Raw genomic sequence first — 22,069 nt, 5'->3', positions numbered from 1 at the left:
TTCCAGCAATGAATGGCTTAATTGTTTGTGAACTGAGACTGTGAAGTGATCATATTCATTAAGGAAGAAAAGAAAAAATGTGCAGCAAGGGATTATGCCAGTTATATACATGCATACCATCTGAGCATCTGCAAGCAGAGGTAATAAAAATATATGTTTTATAGACAACTGAAGCTTATCATAACCTTTTGCTTGTTGATACCATTGTTCTGTAGAAATGGCGTACCTTAATTCAACTTTCACACATGCAGTTCTGCTCGCATTGTGCAGGATGATATTATAAATGTATAGACCAGCCTTTGCCTTTTGTTCTTGCGTGCTGAGGAGTTGCAGTTCTGCACAAAACAACGAGGCAACGTTATTATACATATTTGCTGAAATATATTCAACACCAAACAGGGATGGCTTTGTACTTTATTTCACCCATATTCTAATTACAGCAGCCATTTTACATCTATAAATATGTTTATCAGGAAAATGACTAGGCTTAAATAGCATTTGCCTATTAACATCCACTAACTGTTTGAAATGCAAAATCATATTTTAAATTATTCCGAGAGATGGTATCATTTACAGTAACGGTGCTACCAGAGTGCAGAATGTAGCAATGTGCATTGACAACCCCTTTTCAGGCCTAGATCTGTGCTCCAGTCATTTTCAGAAGCTAGCAACACCCCTGCATTTTATCCTCAGGTTTGCTTCCAGGACACTCACCATAATAAATAATTACATGCTTTTAAGCTGCAGACTTTACTTCTCGATTGGCTTTATAATCTATTAATTTCCCTCCAATTATAGAATTGTTGCAATTTACAACGGGACAAAGCTTTTTCCCACTTTAAATTAAATATGAAGCGTTTCTGGTAATACTTGGTAAATGCTGTCCAAGCTGAATTGGCCTCAGGCTTTAGGCTAACGCTCTTTCATTTGGGAGTTACCCTACATTGCATATTGAAGCTTTCAAACTTTCATTTCAGGCTTTGTCAGGGGTAGAGATGGATTCATAGTATCTGGATGTGGATGAAATGACACCATGGAAGGCATGCAGAATACATTTTTGTTAATATCTTAAAATACTGTTATATTCCCAAACTGCAAGCAGAAACAATTTCCTTTATTCTTTATTAAAAGTATTTAATCGGGTTATGTAAGCTAACAGTGGTTTTCTATCCTTAGTACAGTTTCAGAACCCAAAAGAAAGCTGGATATACAGTAAATGTGCCATACAGAAATCCTCTCATAGCAATTCTCAGGGAAGCAGGCATTCTCATTCCATTTCCCCACCAGATGGCTCCTGTCCCGGAATAATCAGGTACTATTACAAAGTGATAGATGGCATGCACTACAGGCAGCAGGAATAATGTCTCCCTGCACTGCTCCAGTGATCCTGTACAGAGAGCACTTACAGGCATGTTCCCGTCCCCCTGTGGCAAACAATACTCTCCTGTCAATGGAGCAATTTAAAAGGATCTAAAAATAACATGAACCAATCATTCTGCTAATTTGCTTTTGCTTTCTTTTGTTTACTGGTACTTAAAAAAAAACACTGACATATAATAAAAATAAGGTTGCTTTTTAAGTTGTAAAAGCATGGGAGAACTGGTAAATAGCATTCATCTCCTCTACTGTGCCATTTGTGGTACGTAGCTGTAATTTCACCAGTATGAGATGTCCAACCTGCAGCCAATGATAACTGAATAGTCCCCTGGTGGGCACAATTTGGACATCCTTTTATGTAATCCCCCCAAGATGGTGATTGACTTGCTGCAATATTTATTGCCCTAGGCACGGTGATTGACATTAATTAAGGAGCCGCATAGATAAGGGATCATTAAGAACAAGTATGGTCAAAATGGATGGAAATAGTGATGGGCGAATCTGACCCGTTTCACTGAAAATCTGCAAAACGGCAAGAAGTCTATGGATGATTTTTTTTCTACCCATTGGAGTCTACGGCGTCATTTTGGCAAAAATTTTGTTCATCAGTTGATGTAAATGTTGCATGTATTTATTCCATTCATTAAAAACACACTCCGTGCCCTTCCATATCGTTGCACCAAGTGCCATTAAGTCTGTCCTGCCTTTTCTACTGGATCATTCGCCTTTTAATGCTGTGGAACCCTGAAGATCCTAACACTCTGAATGTGATGGTAACTATAGGGTTCTCACAGCAGGTTGCATCAAGCAATCAGGCTTATGTCAACAGAATCAAGAGCAAAAAGGTTCTTTTAATGTAAGCGCCAGAAGTGATGCAAACCAGACTCCAATTTCGTACCACACTCCTTAAATTTTGGGGGGAGAATGTTGGGTAAGAAAGACTGAGTATTGTGTCTCAATTTGCATGTTGCATGGGCCCTATCATCTGCACTTGACAAAATTAACATTCTTTGATCCTTTAGGTCTTGGATTCTTTATTCAGAATTCTGTGGATATAAGATTTGTGTGACTCACTTTCAATGGCACTACCAGTATCAGGCAATAGTAATTATGTGCCTCAACAAATGTAGTGCATCCACTAGCTGGTTATAAGGAGAATTGTATAAGCAGATTGAGGGTATTCACTGGTTTAGACCCGCTGTGGAGTTCTTCAAGTGTAATGCCCCATTGCGCAAATGAATCTGATACTTAAAGGGAGACTGTTATATTTATAAAAATCCAAACCTCCAAAAATGTGCTGGAAAGTTACCTTTTAGTATGTTATAGAATTACCAATGATGAGCAGCTTTTCCATTGGTCTTCATTATTTATTTTATTTTTATTTTAAATATTTGCCTTTTTCCTCTGATTCTTTCCAGCTTCAAAATGAGGTCACTGACCTCATCTAAAAAGCAAATGATCTGTAAGGCTACAGATTTGTTGTTTTTGTTACTTTATCAACTCATCTTTCAGTTCAGGACATCTCCTGTTCATATTCATATTAAATCAGTGTATTTTTGCTAGGGTAATTTGGATCCTAGCAACCACATTGCTGAAACTGCAAACTGGAGAGCCGCTGAATAAAAAGATAAACTCAAAAACCACAAATAAATAAAGAAATCAAAACCAATTGCAAGTTGTCACTCTTTACATCTTACTAAAAGTTAACTCAAGGGTCATTTTAAGTGACTTTCTATAGAAATAGTACCCAAATATGCCCTTTGGACTGAAAGAGCAGATTAAATCACTTTTAATTTAATTTAAATTGTGAATTATATAGAGTTTACACCTTTATCTCCCCATATCAGTTGCAAATAATATAGGGATTCATTTTTTAATTTGGCTTTACCTAAGGTGGTAGTTTTCATAGATAGAGACATTCTACAGAAGAGAGACTTTACTTATAACATAAAATGGTCTGACCTGCTCATAGTATCAAGTAGTCTTATTGGACCAAATAGTCTCATGGGAACGTGGGGCTTGTGTGTATTTTGGTTGTAGTTTTGACATAATAAGGCATAGCTGGGGTGGATAGGGGTATGTTATATGTGAGATGGGACATTTTTATTATTATGGCCCCATTCTTCTTGTTGGCAGGGCCCTCTGCACAGGGGCCCAGTGACCAATGTAATAATTGGGGCCCCCTGAGGGAGCCTTTCTAATGAGCTTATCTAAATTAGTAGTTTGGGCCCCATGAGTCCTGCTAGCAACCCTGCATAATATCAAGGGGTCTGCCTGTGGTTGACCTATACAATAGAATTACCAAATATTATCTTAGCAGATAGAATTGGGATAATATATGGACTTTTAATAATTTTTCTAATAAAATATAATTAAATGCATGCATGTTTCTAATTTAGGTTCATGAGCAACTGCAGCCTTGGACTGAAATGATATCAATGAATAAGAAAATTAATATAGAATGGGTAAGCTGGACCTTTTGTAGAAAAGCAATATTCCCTTATTTCAGAAATGAATAAAGCCAGTCATATGAATCAGATGAATACATTCATTCAACCCTTTCCGATGATTGGCAAGCTTGGCTACAACTTCCTTTGCGTGTGTAGAGGCTCATGGGAATTTCAGGAGACTCGTCTTCTTTACAACTGATGAGACACGGAAGATACAGTATATGGATGCTAGTAGGGGTTTTAACAACAACAACAAAAAAAAGATAGAAAAGAAAGAATTGTTAAAACCAGTTGTGAATGCACTGCCATATGCCCAGTCCCGATTAACTGAGAAAAAATAAACTGTTGAGAAATGTGCTTCAGAAATGACAAGCAGCGTTTGAGTCTGAACCCAAACTATGCACATGATAAGCTGCACTATTATTTCACTTTGTCGTCTCAGTTTTGGCTGAATTTATTTTTCTATAATGTAGTGGACTTTTTTTCCAACAGCTAAAGAAAGCTATTGTGCACTGTGTCAGTAAGCCAGTCTACTGCCTTCTAAGCTTTTACCCTAATCCATTTTATGTGCAGCTTATAAGAGCAGGTGTGACTGCCTTCTGTAATATTTTAAAGGCGCTCGAAACAGGTTACATTGTATTCTATGTCTAAAGCATGCAATTCCTTTAAGAGGGTTAATCCCCATAAAAATCTGTGAAAATATTTGTCAATTTACTGGGTTTATTTTAAATACGATAGGGATGTATGTCTCATCTACCCACAGATACTAAATACCACTGGCAAAGCTAGATGTTGCTGGGCCCCACAGCAAATTATTTTTCAGGCCCCCAAAATGTCTAGAGGTTGACCTGTTTTAGCAATATTTATAAAAAGTGTATATTAATTAGGGCTCAATTGGCCCCTATATCGCCTGGGGCCCCCTGCAGCCGCAGGGTCTGCTTCCTCTGTAGTTATTCCCCTGCCGAATACCAATCCATTTGTCATATGGTTTAAAACAAACACATCAGGGCAAGATCTGGGGTCTTTGTACTGATGTTTAGAGTTCCTACAGCACCCTTACTATGTTATAATCTCTTTATATGAAGCCAGGGGAAATGGTAAGGAGGTATTAGGGTTTATGATTAAATGAAGGGGAGCTCAGGCTGAAGACCAGTTTGGGTGAAAGCTAATGCTTGTTGGCTCTTCTAGATACACCTGAAAGTCCAGGTGGAAGGTCGATAAGGGCTGACTATGGAGTGAACACTTATTTTCTGTCCCAGATATTCCAGTAAGGATTCATTATATCTCAGTTTGCATCAATACAAGGTACTGTTTTATCATTTCAGAGAAAAATGAAATAATTTTTCAAAATTTGGATTATTTGAATAAAATCCGGAGCTTTCAGGATACCGAGTTTCTGGAAAATGGATTACATAACTTGTACTACTATACATTTTCTGCAGGTAGTATATTTGGAAAGGTCTTATAACCGTTGTCTTAACATAATGTTCTGTGATCAGGGGTCACAAGTCACCTGAGAAGTGAAGAAATTATATATCTGGAAATATTTATTTTACAAACTGATAGCCATGCTCATCGGGAATTTTGGAAAACATAATTACCGAAACAAGGAATAATTGAATGAAGTAATTTTTGTCTTTGAAGTCAATTACTTACATTTATATTTGTATCTTCTGAACATTTTGATTTGACTGATCATATGGTATCCTTTAGTGCTTCCTTACACACAACCCATTAATTCATATAATATCTCATAACCATCCAGGGAAGCATCTGGCTGAATCCTTTAAAACGTTTCCATTCAGTCTTGTTGAATTTCTTTCTGTGCAATGCTTTTCAGACTGAGATGTATACACTCCTTTTTGTGATTTTATTAAAGGTATTTATTTCACAAAGTAAGAACATTGTAGTTTGAACATAGTAAGAACAGATTCATCTTACTGCTTAAAGACATCAAGGCTGCTTGCTGTTGGGTAGTGCCCCAACAGGGAGATACATAAAGTAGATGATATAATGAGCTGTGTTCAGATCTAAGGCTACAAAACAGATACAAATACAGATCTCTGGCATAATATGTAAGGGGTATTTAAACATGTAGGTGCTAGGATTTTGTTCTTTTCAAGAAGTAGACCCCACTAGCTCATATCAGATATTTGTATTCAGGCTATGTTTAACTGAAATAATCTGATGTCATTGACCCTTTTTAGTACTTTTTCTAGAGGGGGGGCGGGACCTCAATCATCTTGCATTTGGCTGCAACTGTCCTTTGGGTTGCTATTAGAACTTTGTTAGCCAAAGACTGGCTATGTTTATGGTGCTGTATAGGACTATGCCAAACAATAATAGTGAATAGATCTCTTGGGGTTGGATGGGCTAGAAGCTGGTGTAGGGGTGTGCTGATATAGTGCCATAGGGGCTGAATAATAGGACAGTCCCAGAAAATATTTCTAAAGTTCTTTGTGCCCCCACAGTATTTCCAGCAAGTGGGTGAGTGGGAAAATATTGTATCTCTTGGTAGTATTGAACCAGAACATTAATATTAGTTTGAAAAATGGTGCTAATCTGATTTATTCAAGGTCACATGATAGGGAGCAAACAAATGTAGAAAATATCCACAGTCCAACTTATTCTCAATTGATGGGATTTCTAGCTTTTCCTTATGAATATATGAACAAGTCCCCATCAGTGAAAGTACCATTTGGGGCTCATATACAGCCAAGAGGCTGCCAATTAATTACGTATTTTTTTGTATGAAACTATTTTCTTGAAACTTACGCCCTAAAAGTGATCAGCTCAATGATTGTCTCTGGTGCGCAGAAGCACAAATACAATTTCTACTCCTAATTTCTGTATTCAACCATATGATGTCAAATAGTACCAGTAGTTGTTATATACCAAATACAACCTTTAATCAATGAATAATGAATTTAATGTAACATGCTATTGGCTACTGGTATTATACTTTTGATTATACGGCAGTGTTTCTAAAACTGGGTAGCCTGGAGCATAGGCTGAGGAGGCCCAGCCCGAAAGCAAGTTAGGGAGTGTTTTGGGGACAATGTCAACAGATACTCCTGAATGTTTAGCTTGGAGGCCAAATACAGTGGGATTTGGGCATTTATCGTGTCTCCTTTATTGTTGGAATTATGGCGATATGACTGATACACTAAAATTGTCATTTATCTGTAACACTAAAATTGTCATTTATCTGTAACCTCATTATGAGCTAATAAGAAGAAGCACAAAATGAATCAGGCTTATTGGGAATGAAAACCCATATAATAAACTTTTCTGTCTGATCTGGAATATAGTGCATCGTTGTTTACCAGGCCCAGTGTCGGACTGGCCCACCGGGATACCAGGACAACTCCTGATGGTCCCAGGTGTCTGTGGGCCCTTGTGCTGCTAAACATTTGGCCTATTTCATGGCCATTCCCTATTTCTTTGAGAACAAAGAGGCTAAATAGATGGAATAATAGATTATAGTATGTAAAGAATAGAGACTAGGAGAACAGAGGTTGAGTGAGCAGAAGAAGAATAATAGTACTGAGAGTGGTCCCCTAATCTATGTTTTTTTGGTGGGCCCCTGGTCTAAGGTTTTTGGGTGGGCCCCTGGTGTCCCAGTCCAACACTGACCAGGCCCATTTTTATTGATATGTTTTATCCACTTTTGCTGATCACTCAGCGCCTGGGACATTTCCAACAAATATAGGCATATGGCATCAAAAATAAGGGCTGACCCACAAATTTGTGACACTTGGCAACTGTACAGTAAAAAAAAGAACCTTCAACATCGAACTCAGGGCAATCAATAATAATAAAAAAAAACATAGTGGTAGAAATGGATTCAGTGTGGCTCAGTAATGTTTAACTATATTTTAGTGATGTTAATAAGTTAGAAATATAGGGGCATTTAGAATTTAAATTATTTACCTTTATCCTTCATCCGTGGCCTACTTCCATCCTCTCAACCACTTCTGTTACCATCTAATTATTTTTCTGTAAATGAGAGTATACATCCCATACTTAATATAAACATTCTGGAGAAGAGGAAATTGGCTGTTTCTCATGGTTTCTGGATTTAAAAGTTAGGAGTTCTGTCTTACAAGCAGGTCTGAGATTTCTTGAGCTAATGATAGATTTGGCAAACTATGCATTTCTCTAACCTCATTTCCTCTCTGCTTCTTTCATAGCAATAGGCATTTAGGCATGCAAGTGCTCCATAGCTTGACTCCCATGTTGAAAATCATATGGTCATTAGGCCACTATTCTAAGCCTCATAATCAGTAGTATATAGTAGTTTTTTCCCACACAGGAGATTTTCGGGAAAATGTATTGATAAGGGGAAATAACCTGTGTGAGATATTTTTGGATTTTAATAAATAACCCCCTAATAGTGTTCTCATCCATTTTGTTAGGCGGTGGGTACTTACTTACGTTTTGCACACTCCATCTTTAGGTACTGAGACCTCTTAGCTGATTTTACCAAAATAAAACATCTATGTAAGCATCTATACACCCCAATAAACATCTTTTATTTTATTTTTTGTCTTTTTTTGTCTTTTCAGCACACTTCTTAAATCTTCTTTGTTCTTATGTAAGGGGATTATTTATCAAAGTCCGAATTTATCTCAATATTTTCTGCTACAAACTCTGATCAAAATCCTCTTGGGTTTTTAACGCTTATTTATTATTACATTTTCCCGAAAATTTGCTTTGCCGGTAAAAATCTGATTTTCAAGTTTTTTCTGATTTTTTCATCCGATTTTCACAAATTTTACGAATTTTTTGGAATTTCCATCCGAAAACAATGAAAACTTCGGGGTATTGCACGAACCCCAGCGCACATCAAAAAATCATTGGCACTTCTCCCATTGACTTATATGAAACCTCTACAAGTCTGAGATGCAGATTTTCAGATTCAGACTTTTCCATCCTCAGGGTTTAATAAATTTGGAAAAATTCATGATTTTTTAAAAGTCTGAATTTTTCATGATTTTTACATTCAGAGTTTAGTAAATAAACCCCTAAGTCTAGTCAGGTGTGATTGTGAATGATTTTTTTTGGTTGAGTTTTTAAAGGGGAAAAAAACCTTGAATTTTTCAGATTTATTATACTTCAAAGCTGCTAAAAATCAGATCAGATTTGATTAAGTCGATTTGACGCACAAGTTTGTCACCAACTTTTCCTATTAGATTTATTGGTAAATTAAGAGAATTCAGGTTTGCAAGTTTAGTTGGAACTTTTTTTCATTATAGTGATAAAAAGTCAGGTTTTAGTAAATATTTTAATAAATATGTTGAATGTAGATGCATAAACTAAATATGCCATCTGAATTTATCTGATCAGACGTCCACTACAGCTGTGGTGTAGGATCCTACTAAATACGGTGCTGTTGCATGACAAGATTTTGTGGGTCAACTATTCTTTCAACCACTATGGTCTCTTTGGAGTGGGTATCTACCCCACTGAGAGGGTAGACTCTTGCACTAAAGCAAAACACAAAGGCCAATTTTTACTGTGCAAGGGGAACCAACAAGTATGGGAATCCATGAACCACAATTTTTCCCCACTTCAACTATTTCTCTGTTAACATGAATTTGCACTGTGCAAAGTTGTACTATTAGAGATAAAACAAATAATAATCCAAGAAATAAAGTATTGCTTATTTAAACAAAACCATGATAGTAATGGTTTTCAGAGTAAATCAATTGTGTCCTGCTACTTGCCAAGACACATAAATCTTTTATGATTTCCTGGAGTTCCTTGCCAGTGTTTACTCCAGTGTTGGACTGGGGCTGGGTTTTTTCCTGGTGTCCTGCTGGCCCAGTCTGAGCCTGGTTTACTCCTTTCCTCTACTATAACCTGAGCAACTGCTTTTTTCTATTTGTAGCAGATTTGCCATTTTCCCTTCAAACATCACTTATACATTCAGACTAGCTATTTGAGCTTTCAGACACGTTTTCATTTGAAAGCCATATCCAATTTTCAATTCCATTCTCTCTACGTATTGTTCATTGTGCTTTACAATGATGAATATAAGTATTTATCACTCTGGTCATTTAGTTGTCTTTATCCTAACATTCATTCCCTCCTCCTAATGTGATTAATACACAGCGCTATTGGAGAAGAGGCCCTGGAAGCCTCACAGTTCTCTGCACCACTTTCACATGAAACATCAATTATTCACATGAACACTGCAGTGACATTATTGCTGTATTTATCATTCCAATTATTTCTAGATTCAAATATTGATGAGGCAAATAAACATTAAAATGCTGCAAAAAACATAAGGAGTTACAGCCACCATTTTTACCCTCACTAGCCATGATTTAGTTTTACAGAGAGGTACGATGATTTGCAGTGGGGGAGAAACTCTTTTACAATTTTTGCCTTTGAGAAATGTTCTTTACTTGTGTGCAGATCTGTAAATTACTAGTATTCTTTATTTATAAAGCGCTGGCATATTCTGTAGTTAGGGTTGGCACCTTTAGGGGCAGTGAAGTCTGGGCAAAAGGGGCGGGGCAGTGATGTCAGTTGGCAGAGCAGTGACATGGCAGGGCTATGAAGACCAGCATTTGGCCAATTGCCATGTCAATCTAGGTAAATCCTGGCCGGTATTCCTTATATGGAAAATGGGCGGTTAATTTTTATTCAGGCAACCCTTCAGAAAACCTGGCTGTCCTGGTCAAAACTGGGCAGCTGGCATCCGTATCCAGGGCCACCATCAGAAATCCAGGACCCAGTAAACCATCATTTTCTGGGCTCTGTCCTCCCCAGATCCCACCACCCCACTGATGGCCAGAACCAACCCATACAAGTTAAAAAAAATTGAGTCCAGAGCCCCCTGTGATAATAATAAGAGAAATTTGGTTAATTATCTCCTGGCATGAATTCTCTAGTGGGGAATTTCTCTTGAGAATTTTCGCCATGAAGAAATAACGTATGTATTATGTTTTGGGTAGCCGAGAATGAATAGAGTATAACAGTGCTTTATTAGCAGAGACATGCAGGCATTACACAACAGTAAGCTTTCACTTTTAAGCTACCAGGAAGTATGCACAGTATAAGTATAAGCACAGTGACATCTACAGGCCAATTGTATGAACACCACAGTATGTGGGAAATTAGCATAGCAGAGGTGATGTAGAAATTCAAAAGTGTCTGCTCTATCTTTATTATGGAAGATCTCCAGCCTGAAAATGGAGACATTTCTCTTGGCGAAAATTAGTTCTTGTGCCTTTAGTAAATGATAAAATATTTACTGGAGATATTTCAACTGGAGAAGGGAGAAGAGATGTGAATTTACACCAATGCAATGAGAATTCTCACCATTGTAAAGTTAATTCTCCAAAACTTGCTGTATGCTCCTTTTTTGTTGTTGTTGATGTTGAGGGGAATCTTATTTTTTGGCAATACTACTCCAGAATTTCACCTTCACCCTTATGCTCCATTATATCTAAGGTAGAATTGATATTAGCAGAGCATTAGGGTTTATCTGCCTGGTGTGATATTTATGCTGTACATGAATAATAATGAGTGGATCCAATCTGTTACTTTGAATGGAGTTCTCCATGGTTCAAGCTGATAATAATAGCAGCATCATTGTAAATCTGGGGAAGATAAATTAGGAGAGATACTGTACACTGATACTGTGTTTCTTCCAGCTTGTATTTTATTGCAGCTCCATTCCAGTGACTCACTCTTATTGCTCTTCTGCCTCTACGTCTTTATAAATCCCAAGCCTGATATAACAGCTGATCGTGTGAAAGTGTTAAGACAATAGTGGCTGTTGTTGGTTGAGAGCAAGGATAAAGTGTGCCTTTTCTACCATGTGGGAATAAAAGAATAGTCTGGGAAGCTGCGCTAAAGCTTTCTTTGCAAGTTAATGGCACAGAAATGTCATAGGACTTAGTCCTCTTCTTCAGTGGAAGTGTTATTCCTCCCTTGGGCTCACATTCTCACTCACTGGGGAAACATTACTAAACAAATGGCTTGTCTATATGAAAAATTTAAAATTCATATCTACCTAATATGTATATAAAACACCAGGCCCTCAATGCTGCCATTTAGTGTAGGATTTTAGACACACGTCTGCCTTTGGGACAATAATTCTGTATGACATAAGAACATAAGGGGTCATTCATAACCCTAGGGGGGCACGAGTGCAAGAAAAAAGTCTATAATGAAGGGGTGTTCCCGAAACACGCTAGGCTTTTATTACACAGCAACCACCTGTTTTTTTTAATGAACTAATAAAAAATAGTTTTAGTTTTTGGGAAGGTGTTGTCTATATTTTCTTTTCTTCATTTCAAATGCTGCAATTTAAGGAGTTCTGCATGGATAAAAGCATGCCTAGTGCTTTGAAGTTTGTCCTTTGATATTTGATTGTGGAGTCAGGAGTGAGTCTTTATAGATTTTTTTTTGTTGGGCTACTAAGAAAAATAAGGGGCTCAAGAGCGTGTCCATTAGTGCTCATTTCCTAAACACTTGCACCCTCCTGGACACTGCTCTCTGCTCTGAGCGATAAATTAAAAAAAGAGTGCAGCTCTATGTTCCTTCCCACAGCCACCCCTTAATGAAGCACTGCCAAACACAGGCATCATTCCATTCAAAGCGAAATCCACAGCTCTCTGCAGTCCAGAAAAGAGTTTAGAGGCCTGTAAATATTTTCACAATACCCTTCGCAGTAGGCAAAGTGTAAAAAATGGCCCTGGAATTGTAAATAGGCCCAATCATGTTTAGAGTGACCTATGGTTTTGGGACATAAAGAAAGGTCCAAATGCCTCTGGTTGAGTCGGGAACTATGTTTGTAGTCCAATTCCAGGCAGAAAACGGTCTGCAATGAGTCTGTATGTTCTGCTTATGTCTACGAAGGTTTCCTCTAGGAACTCTGTTTTCACCCAACCTCCAAAAACATACAGGCAGTTTAATAACGCTTTAAAACTTTGTCTTTTAGTCAAACCTGTGCTTTCTGTGCTGGATCAATAGAAAAGCCCTATGGAGAGAGGATATTTTTTTCTTTTGGCTTTTAACTTATATCAGTTCTTAAGCTCAGTAGCGGTTTCATTATTTGATCAGAGAACCCGTTAGACCTGGTGCAGGGAAGAAGCAGCACTAAAACTGTCAAATGAGAAAAACCACAGAGAGGTCTGTTAGAATATTCTGAAACAATTGAAGATGCTGAGCTTGTAAGGACTACTTGGTGACCATGCAGGGAACTTTATAAACCGGATGAGCTGTTTGTAAATCTTGCTAGCTTCCATAAACTGCAGTTTTATTCCATGCAAGAAACAAAACACAAGTATTACTGGCAGATATGATATTACTGTAAATCCTGCCTAATCATATAAAAATAAAACTTCACAAATTCATTACCACACACAAACACACTCTGTGTCTCACAGCCTCCCAATTATGCTATTCTTTAACCTTATACTGCTGTAGGAGAAAGTGACTCATTGATTTTAAAAGGAGGAAGAATACAAAGCTAACAAGTCCTGCTGGGAATTTTCAGCTACTGTAATGTGTGTGATGTTGCTTTATGATTATTGGAAGGTATAGGATATTGTCTCAGCTGAAGGGTTTTCATGATTACTAAAGCAACAATAAAATTGAAAGATGTTTGAGTAGATTATTTGTTAGAGTTTTTCTTTCACTTTATATTCTTCTTGTTTAATTTAATGAAATACAATTCTGATTAATAGCAGCAACTTGGCTGAGTTTTCCATTACACATTTCTCTATATAATTTCTCTGATCTACCCAATTGGCTTTATAACAATGGAGCAGGTGGAGTGCCAGCTACAGGATCCTTTGTAAAATACAAATCCTTCAGATTTTGGAACAAAATGCCTTGTGACATGTAGCATAGACTGGGCCTGTTATATTATTATGGAAATTGTGATTTCAAACCGAAGTAAGTGTTCATAGCAGACAGAAAAAAAGAAAATAGTACTGATCACTCTAATTAAGGCAGCAACAATTCAACAATTCAAGAACTCTGAATACACAAATACATCAATACATAAATTCCATCACAGTATGTTAAAATGTTCATGATACCCCCATGAAAGCATGAATTCAAAGCTGGTTACTCCATGGTGAGAGTCCATAATTCAACAATGGCCTGGCTACAAATAGGCCACTGTATATTAAGCACCATACTGCCCAAACCGGGGGGGGGGACTGTAAATTAGAGTTATGTAGTAATTATATAATGTGGTTACATCCATCCATTAAGTTTAACCTATTTGTATTGATGAGCAAAATTCTTTGCCAGGTTTTGCTGCAGAAATAACAACCATAGTCTCCAATGGATGGAAAAAAATGTTGCCTCGTGCATCAAAAACAAATTGTCGCCCATAGACTTCAATGCATTACATTTTTACTGTTTCACAAATTTTTTAGCAAAGCAAAACGGGTCAGATTCGCCCATCACTAGTGACACCTGTCTAACTACTAGTTGTTTTAGAGGAAGACCAAATAAACCCACTGCAGCATCCCCAATTTACATCAGAGGGGGGGGGGATCTTCCAAATTCTTCCATTAGGGAAATAGGAAGAGTCCCTAGATCAACTTTGATTTAATTAATTAATTAACTAATTAATTAATGAAATGCTAAGATTAGCATCCACTGTGCAACAATGTCTAATTAATAGCTGGTCTGCAAGGTTGAATACAATGTATCTATAATCACCAAAACTACTGAAGCCGGAACACTTGCCCTACAACTCCCAGCAACCCAGTTCAGACCGCTATCAAAAGTGCAAGTGATAGCTTTACACTTAACCCCTCCACCATAACTTAAAACATAGCTTTTAATAAATTAGTTAAAAACCAAACACATCCTTTGTGTGCTACACTTCCCACGACCAAACAAACCCACTGCATTTTATTACGTCAATGCTGGACCGTCCGTGTCCTTAAAAACATACAAATAAAATTGCGTACTAAAATTCAGCGTGACCAATATCGTTTGAGTGTTCCTAATAGTTAAGTATTTCGCCTATCAGGACCGTAACCCCCTCCCTTCCATTTTCCCAGGCGCACCTGCCTATCTACGTTGGGAGCGGTCAGAGCTACTCTCACCACCGTCCACCTATGCTGCCCTACGCGTTTCGCCGGCTCAGCGGCTTCTTCAGTGGCATAGGTGGTGCATGGTCGTGGTTTGATTCAGTTGTTCTACCGCCACGAATTTCAATCCAAATGTACCTATATTTTTCCAGTAATGCATACTCTTTTAGCATGACTCCTGGTCTTATCAGTTTAGCTTTTAATTGTGTAAGTATAAATAAAAGGTGGATACATTTAAGAGGAGACAGTTGATATTTCAGTATACATTGGATAGGTAGCCAGAAGTGCAGTTTAGTCAGGATGAATAATGAGTGTTTCATTGCTAATACATTTAGATGTTTTCAGTATGCAGTCATTTATTCCAGTCTATCACAGAGGAGAGGAACACGATAAGTTGTATGAGAAATTGAAATGGGCTTAGTTGCTTCATACCTGCATTACATCCACTTATTTATGACAACTGATTTGTGAACAAGCGGCTCACAGGGGTCCTCGGCAATAAATTTGGCTGAATACCACATGCACAATCAATACATGTGTGACTCTAAAGAACGATCACCAGGGAATCTCGAGTTTGACCCCCATTTAGAGGATAATTTTGAGGAATGGTATTTTAACAAAGCAAAGGTGTTTGTAGATGCTCTTGCATTCAGAGCTGACGCATGAGCCCCATACATTAAACATTTGCACCTACCCATACTATGGTGCAAGCTGTGCTCTGTCCCTTGTGCTAGTGTAACAATCCAGACAAAGTGTAAAGTGCATCACTCAACAAGAGCAGTGGAGGTCTTCTCTAATGCTGGCTTCATAAAGTGCCTTCTACCTGCGGGCATCTCTACTTGCACCTCATGAATAAAGCACAAGTAGAGAGCAGCAACGAATGTACATAAGGATACCTCTAGGCCACCCATACATAACAGCTAGTAACTCACTTAACAAAACATTATACAGTTAACAAAATCTTATACAATGCAGAGGATTAAAAAAATTATCATTCTCCCCTAAAACAACCTTTTCCAAATCACCCTTAAAAAAGTCATATCCACAAATGTCTTTCTGCGGTAAACTAGATTCACAATCACAACCAACGCAAATTCATTTGTTCACCCAAAACCAAGAAGACTGTCAAATAGATAATCGATATTTCTCATCACCAGGAACAGTTTTATTCTGAATCATTTAAGGGGAATGTCTTAGATAAAGAACACAGGAATGTATGTTTATTACGGCAAAACAAAGAACAGTTTCTGTAAAGTATAAAAAAAGTAAAGACATCACTCTAAATGTACCTGTCTTCTTCATCAGTTTCTAGAAGATTTCAGTGAGCCGTGTAAGCCTCAATTTTTCTGTATTTCCTAAAGCTATTTATTAGCTGGAAGTTCAGTGACAGATAGAACCTTTCCTCTAAAAACAACTGAAAACTCTTTTATCAATACATTTATGTGCTGATTGGATGTGACCTTAATGGCTGGTGGAAAAGGTGCAGTGTCTCCAGGCAGGGTTTGCTGTCTTTGAGTATGATTCCAGCAGTAGCATTTTTATTGTCTTAACACTATGGGGCACATTTACAAAGCTCGAGTGAAGGATTCGAATTAAGAAAACTTCGAATTTCGAAGTGTTTTTTTGGCTACTTCGACCATCGAATGGGCTACTTCGACCTTCGACTACTACTTCGACTTCGAAACGAACGATTCGAACTAAAAATCGTTCGACTATTCGACCATTCGATAATCGAAGTACTGTCTCTTTAAGAAAAACTTCGACCCCCTACTTCGGCAGCTAAAAGCTACCGAAGTCAATGTTAGCCTATGGGGAAGGTCCCCATAGGCTTGCCAGCGTTTTTTTGATTGAAGGATATTCCTTCGATCGTTGTATTAAAATCCTTCGAATCGTTCGATTCGAAGGATTTAATTGTTCGATCGAACGAATAATCCTTCGATCGTTCGATCGTAGGATTAGCGCTAAATCGTTCGACTTCGATATTCGAAGTCGAACGATTTTAGTTCCTAGTCGAATATCGAGGGTTAATTAACCCTCGATATTCGACCCTTAGTAAATCTGCCCCTATGTCTGATATTGAACTAAAGTCATAAAAGGACCTTTTAGGCTTTGACATTATGACTTCCCTGCCTTATTATTAAATATTATAATAAACACATCTTGTTAATACTGAAATTCCTGTTTATTCACATAATGGCTGTATTACCGACAGCAAAAACATGAAATGAGGGTATTAAAATGTAGAGCAACAATGCTTGTGCTATTTTCCTAGTATTGGCAATGAAGTATAGCCACTAAAATATAAATGAATCATAGTGCAGCAAATCAATATTATTAATAAAACATGTGGAAAATGTTGAAATCACTGTACAGAAATAGAAACAGGCATGCCATCAATGTCATGGAGTTTGCTCCAATTTCATTATTATTTGACCATTTTGAATAATATTTACTGTATTTAAAATATTTCTCTTTAAAATTGTCATAAGAACATCTATCTTAACTAATGAAGATGGTTCCATCAGAACAGACAATCCTGTAGCATAATGTCAATTACAGGTGTTGATTATATATTTGATAGGGTGCTCCCTTCCTACTACCTAATGTGCTGCAATCTGACCAGCAACAAGAGTGACCTACCTGGTGGGAGAAGGTATCATATAAATTACAATGGGGCAGATTTATTAAACTCTCAAAATTCGAATTGTGAATTATCCAAACTCAATTTGAGCTTTAATTCGAACTCGCATTTTCAGATTTATCATACTCTTTAAGAACTCGAATTGGACTATTCACCACATAAAAAATGCTGAATTACTGTATAAGTCAATGGGAGAGGTCCAGGGATCAATTTGGTGATGTTTGTAGCCTTCCTGCCATTCAAGTTTTTTAAATTTGAATCAAGTTTTTATAATTCCAATAAAATCCAATTTTATTAATAAATCTCCCCAAGTCGAATTTTGAATTCATTTGAATTCAAGGGAGTTCAAAAAAACTCACCTGAATTCGAAATTTGACCCATGATAAATGTGCCTCTATGTTGTGGCAAACTGGCAGCTTGCACACGTAGGGGCTGATTCACTGATGGTCGAATATCGAGGGTTAATTAACCCTCGATATTCGACTAGGAATTAAAATCCTTCGACTTTGAATATTGAAGTCAAAGGATTTAGCGCAGATAGTTCGATCGAACGATCGAAGGATAATTCCTTTGATCGAAGGATAAAATCCTTCAAATCGAACGATTAGAAGGATTTAAATCCAACGATCGAAGGAATTATCCTTCGATCAAAAAAAGTTAGCCAAGCCTATGGGGACCTTCCCCATAGGCTAACATTGACTTCGGTAGCTTTTAGATGCTGAACTAGGGGGTCGAAGTTTTTTTTAAAGAGACAGTACTTCGACTATCGAATGGTCGAATAGTCAAACGATTTTTACTACGAATCCTTCGATTCGAAGTCGTAGTCGAAGGTTGAAGTAGCTCATTCGATGGTCGAAGTAGCCCAAAAAAAACTTCGAAATTCTAAGTTTTTTAACTTCGAATCCTTCACTCGAAGTTAGTGAATCGGCCCTGTAACTTTTGGGAGAATTTAGCAAATGGTAGGGCAGGCAGCATAGGGAAAGGAGCAGTTAGACAGGGAAACACAGGCTCTTCAAAGAAACATTGGTTTATTTTCCCAAACAGTAAGTCATTCACAAACAGTGGTGACCAATTCAGTATTTATAACAAACCATATAAATAAATCCTTGCCCACTGGGCGCTACCTTCATATGAAGTGTCCCCTCACTATACTGGGCCCCTTGTGGACTACCAGTCAAAACATAGGTTTGGGTCACCCCTGAACTCACAGCCTTTGAGGGAATTTCTAAGCCTCCTGGCTTTTGCTCAGTGCCCCACACAGACAACAAAATCTGTCTCTTCTTGCAGTAGCAGGCGGCACCGCCAGCTCCACTGGGAGTTCCAAACACAGCCATGTGTCCTACCTGCTGTGCCCTGCTGAGAGACCCTCTCTAAACTTCCAATTAAGTTTAAATACCCTTTCCACAGGATAGCCTTCCTGTGGAAGGTGAGCTCCAAAATGTGAACTGGACCACTGTAATGGATTGCCTGTTCCTTCCAGAAACTATAGCATCCAGAGCCAGATAGCAATATCCATTAAACAGGAAGACTATGCTCTGATTAGTTAACATCTCCCATCTCCTATTGGGGAGAAATCAAAGGTAAAACACACCTTTTTACACTTTTCCTTGGGCACTCTACCACATAGTATACATTTATTTATAATGTGCTACTAGAATATATAATGCTTAATTTTACAATGTAGAAAAGTACACACAGGGAGAACAATCATCAGTGCTAGATTGGGCCACAGGACACTAAGCAAAACCCAGTAGGCCATGGCCTTCATAGGCCCCACTGATCCAGATCTGGTCCCCCACTCAGACTACCGCTCTCCTCTGGCTGAACCTGGGGGAAGAGGGAAATAGGTCCCGCAATGGGGGGGGGCTGGGAGGTTGGGAACCGGGAGAAGGGCCTTTCAGTTCACATGCCAGGCTCTGACAGTTGCACTTCAGGTGGACCCCAGACTCACCAGTCTGACCCTGACAAGCATTATATGAAAAAAAAGAACAAACATACAGAGATTAAGTTCCATGTAGTAAGAGACAACAGCAGGAAGGAGGTTCTTGACCCGTGGAGTTTAAGTGAATGATTAATATATAGACACAAGCAGGAGTGTCAAAATGCATAAACTTTTGGCATTGATCTATACCAGCCAAAGTAGGTCTCTATAGAAATATATTGCATAAAGCAGCTCAGATGTAAAACCCTGCTTCATTTAAATAAAGCATTTTCATAATATAATTTTTTAGCAGTATGTGCCAATGATTAATCATAAATAGAAAACTGCCATTTTAAAAAATTAGGGCTTCCTCCTGAGATCCTAGGATTCACTGTGCACACAAACAAACCAAACAAACAAACAAACAAACAAACAAACAAACAAACAAACAAACAAACCAGACTTGTTAGGTCACATGAGCCAATTAATAGGCAGAGTTCTGTCTTTTGCTTCCACACTTCTTCCTGTTACAGTTATAGCTGTAGTATTTCTGGTCAGGTGATCTCTGAGGCAACACACAGACCATCACAAAATGGTGGCTCAAGGCAAGAGATTTAAAAGGGCAATATTTACTTAAATACAGTACCATTTTGGTAAGATTCTTTAATATGCCACTTAATATGATATAAACTATGTTGCTTAAGTATTAATTTTGGGGGTATAATTTTCCTTTAAGTGCCAAGAAGAAGGAACGTAGTCATAGGAAGCCCAGCCAAGTCTTCTTAGATAGGCTTGATAGTGTCATACTTTATGTTTAATGCTTTCATGCCAGATAATTCTGATCACCTATGTATGCTGTTTTCCAAGCCCTGTTAAGTATCTTGCAAGAATTAAGTTTACTGGGTAAAACATGATGATTGATTATATAAGACCTAATTCTCCTGAATACAGTGATAGCAAAGATGAGTCCTTAACCAAATGTTTTGTTTGTACAAAACCACAAATTTAAAGCAGGGTTTTGTTGATTTTTTTTTTTTAACCAAAACTTTAAATTCTTCTAACACTTAGGTGTTTTCTTGTCTTTCATAACGTGAGTCGCTAATATTGGGGCATTACATGAAAGGTTTGAACTTGATGGACAGTTGACTTTTTTTAGTCCAAATGAACCAGGTAACTATGCCGTGTAACATTGAATAAATGTCAATTTTAAAAAAGAAATAACTAAAGAATATAAAGAAGTTCAGTGTATCCATTATAAACTGGCTATATTTTTCAGCACAGTATCAATAAATCATACAATTAAATGCAATAGCGGCAATTGCAGAAAAACAAGAATAAATAATAATAAAATTACTGTGTATAAGTAGGTATTCTAGATTCTCTTCAATAAAACGTTTTGTCAACCAGTCCGAATAAATTCCACAGGATATTTATTACATTTATTATAATAACTATTTACATAATGGGTAAAAAAATTATAATGACCTTGCTTTAGGAAAAAATTGCAAGAATAAGCACTTACTGGTGGGTTCAGCTGGAATAATGTCATTGTGCGTGCAATTACCATATCTCTCTGTGTTATTTTACTAAATTATCTCTTAGATATTTTCTTGCACATCATTGTATTTAATGCACATTTAAAACCAAGGCTATTTAAAACATAATTTGTACAAGGCTTGAAGGTACCTGGCATTTGCATTAAGAATATAACCTATTAATTGTATGCGGATTCCAGTGATGGAAACCCACAAGGACTCAGTGACATTTGCAGATAAAAGACTGAACAAATAATGTATGGAAGCCCAGTCTTTGTGCCAAGCCGGGGGGAAGAGGCTCATATTAATATCCTACTAGATCAGTTGCCCATATGGCTTTCGTTTACCAGTTTCACATAGTTTCTGTGCTCATTATGCCCCCCCCCTAAACTATAGGTTTGTATATGCTTTAAGCAATGCAATTTGACTACCTTGTTTATTTACATTTATACATATGGCAAAGCAAGAAACAAGTAAGCCTCCATAGAGACATTTTGCATAGACTTTATTCAAATAGACTACTAAATGCCTACCGTATTTTACTTTTTTTGCAAGCTTATCTTGCTTTGCTTTTACAATATTATGCTGGAGCACAAAAATATAAGGCTTTTTAATCCTTTTGTGATTATGAAAATCTGGGAGACAGATTCAGGTTTGGGATTTGTATTGGTTTTTAGATATTATCTTGAAAAAAGTAATTTAGTTTAACAATTTTAATTTCATATCCATTGTGTTAATATGAGTTTCCTTATCTCTACCAGCTTTCCTGTCTACTCTGTATTTTTAACTATTATAAATAATTCAGCTGTTAGATTCTGGGAGTTTTGGTGTATTTTTACTGTGGTGGTAAATCAGAAACTTTTGACAAAATGTCTAAAATTTTGGTTTGACATTTTTGGAGACAGCTATGCATGTCTAATAACTAATTTGTCAGTTCATGGAAGTTAGTTACATAACCCTGCTGAAAAGACCAAGAATTACTGATCACTGTAAATGATATAATCAGGGACACATTAGTGTTATAGTTGCAGTCTAGAAGCTTCACACAGATTTGTCTGCAGGAAGGTTAA

At 37.4% G+C, this 22,069-nt stretch overlaps 1 long non-coding RNA gene across 1 annotated transcript in view; it reads left to right on the top strand.

Moving 5' to 3' along the window:
• The window catches only part of LOC121402155, a 197,212-nt gene that overhangs the window by 171,493 nt on the left and 3,650 nt on the right, over nt 1-22,069 (top strand). The gene's annotated exons all lie outside the window — the stretch shown is intronic.

This window comes from Xenopus laevis, chromosome 3S, assembly GCF_017654675.1.
Source record: "Xenopus laevis strain J_2021 chromosome 3S, Xenopus_laevis_v10.1, whole genome shotgun sequence".
NCBI lineage: Eukaryota > Metazoa > Chordata > Amphibia > Anura > Pipidae > Xenopus > Xenopus laevis.
This window is presented reverse-complemented; position numbering and strand designations above follow the sequence as displayed.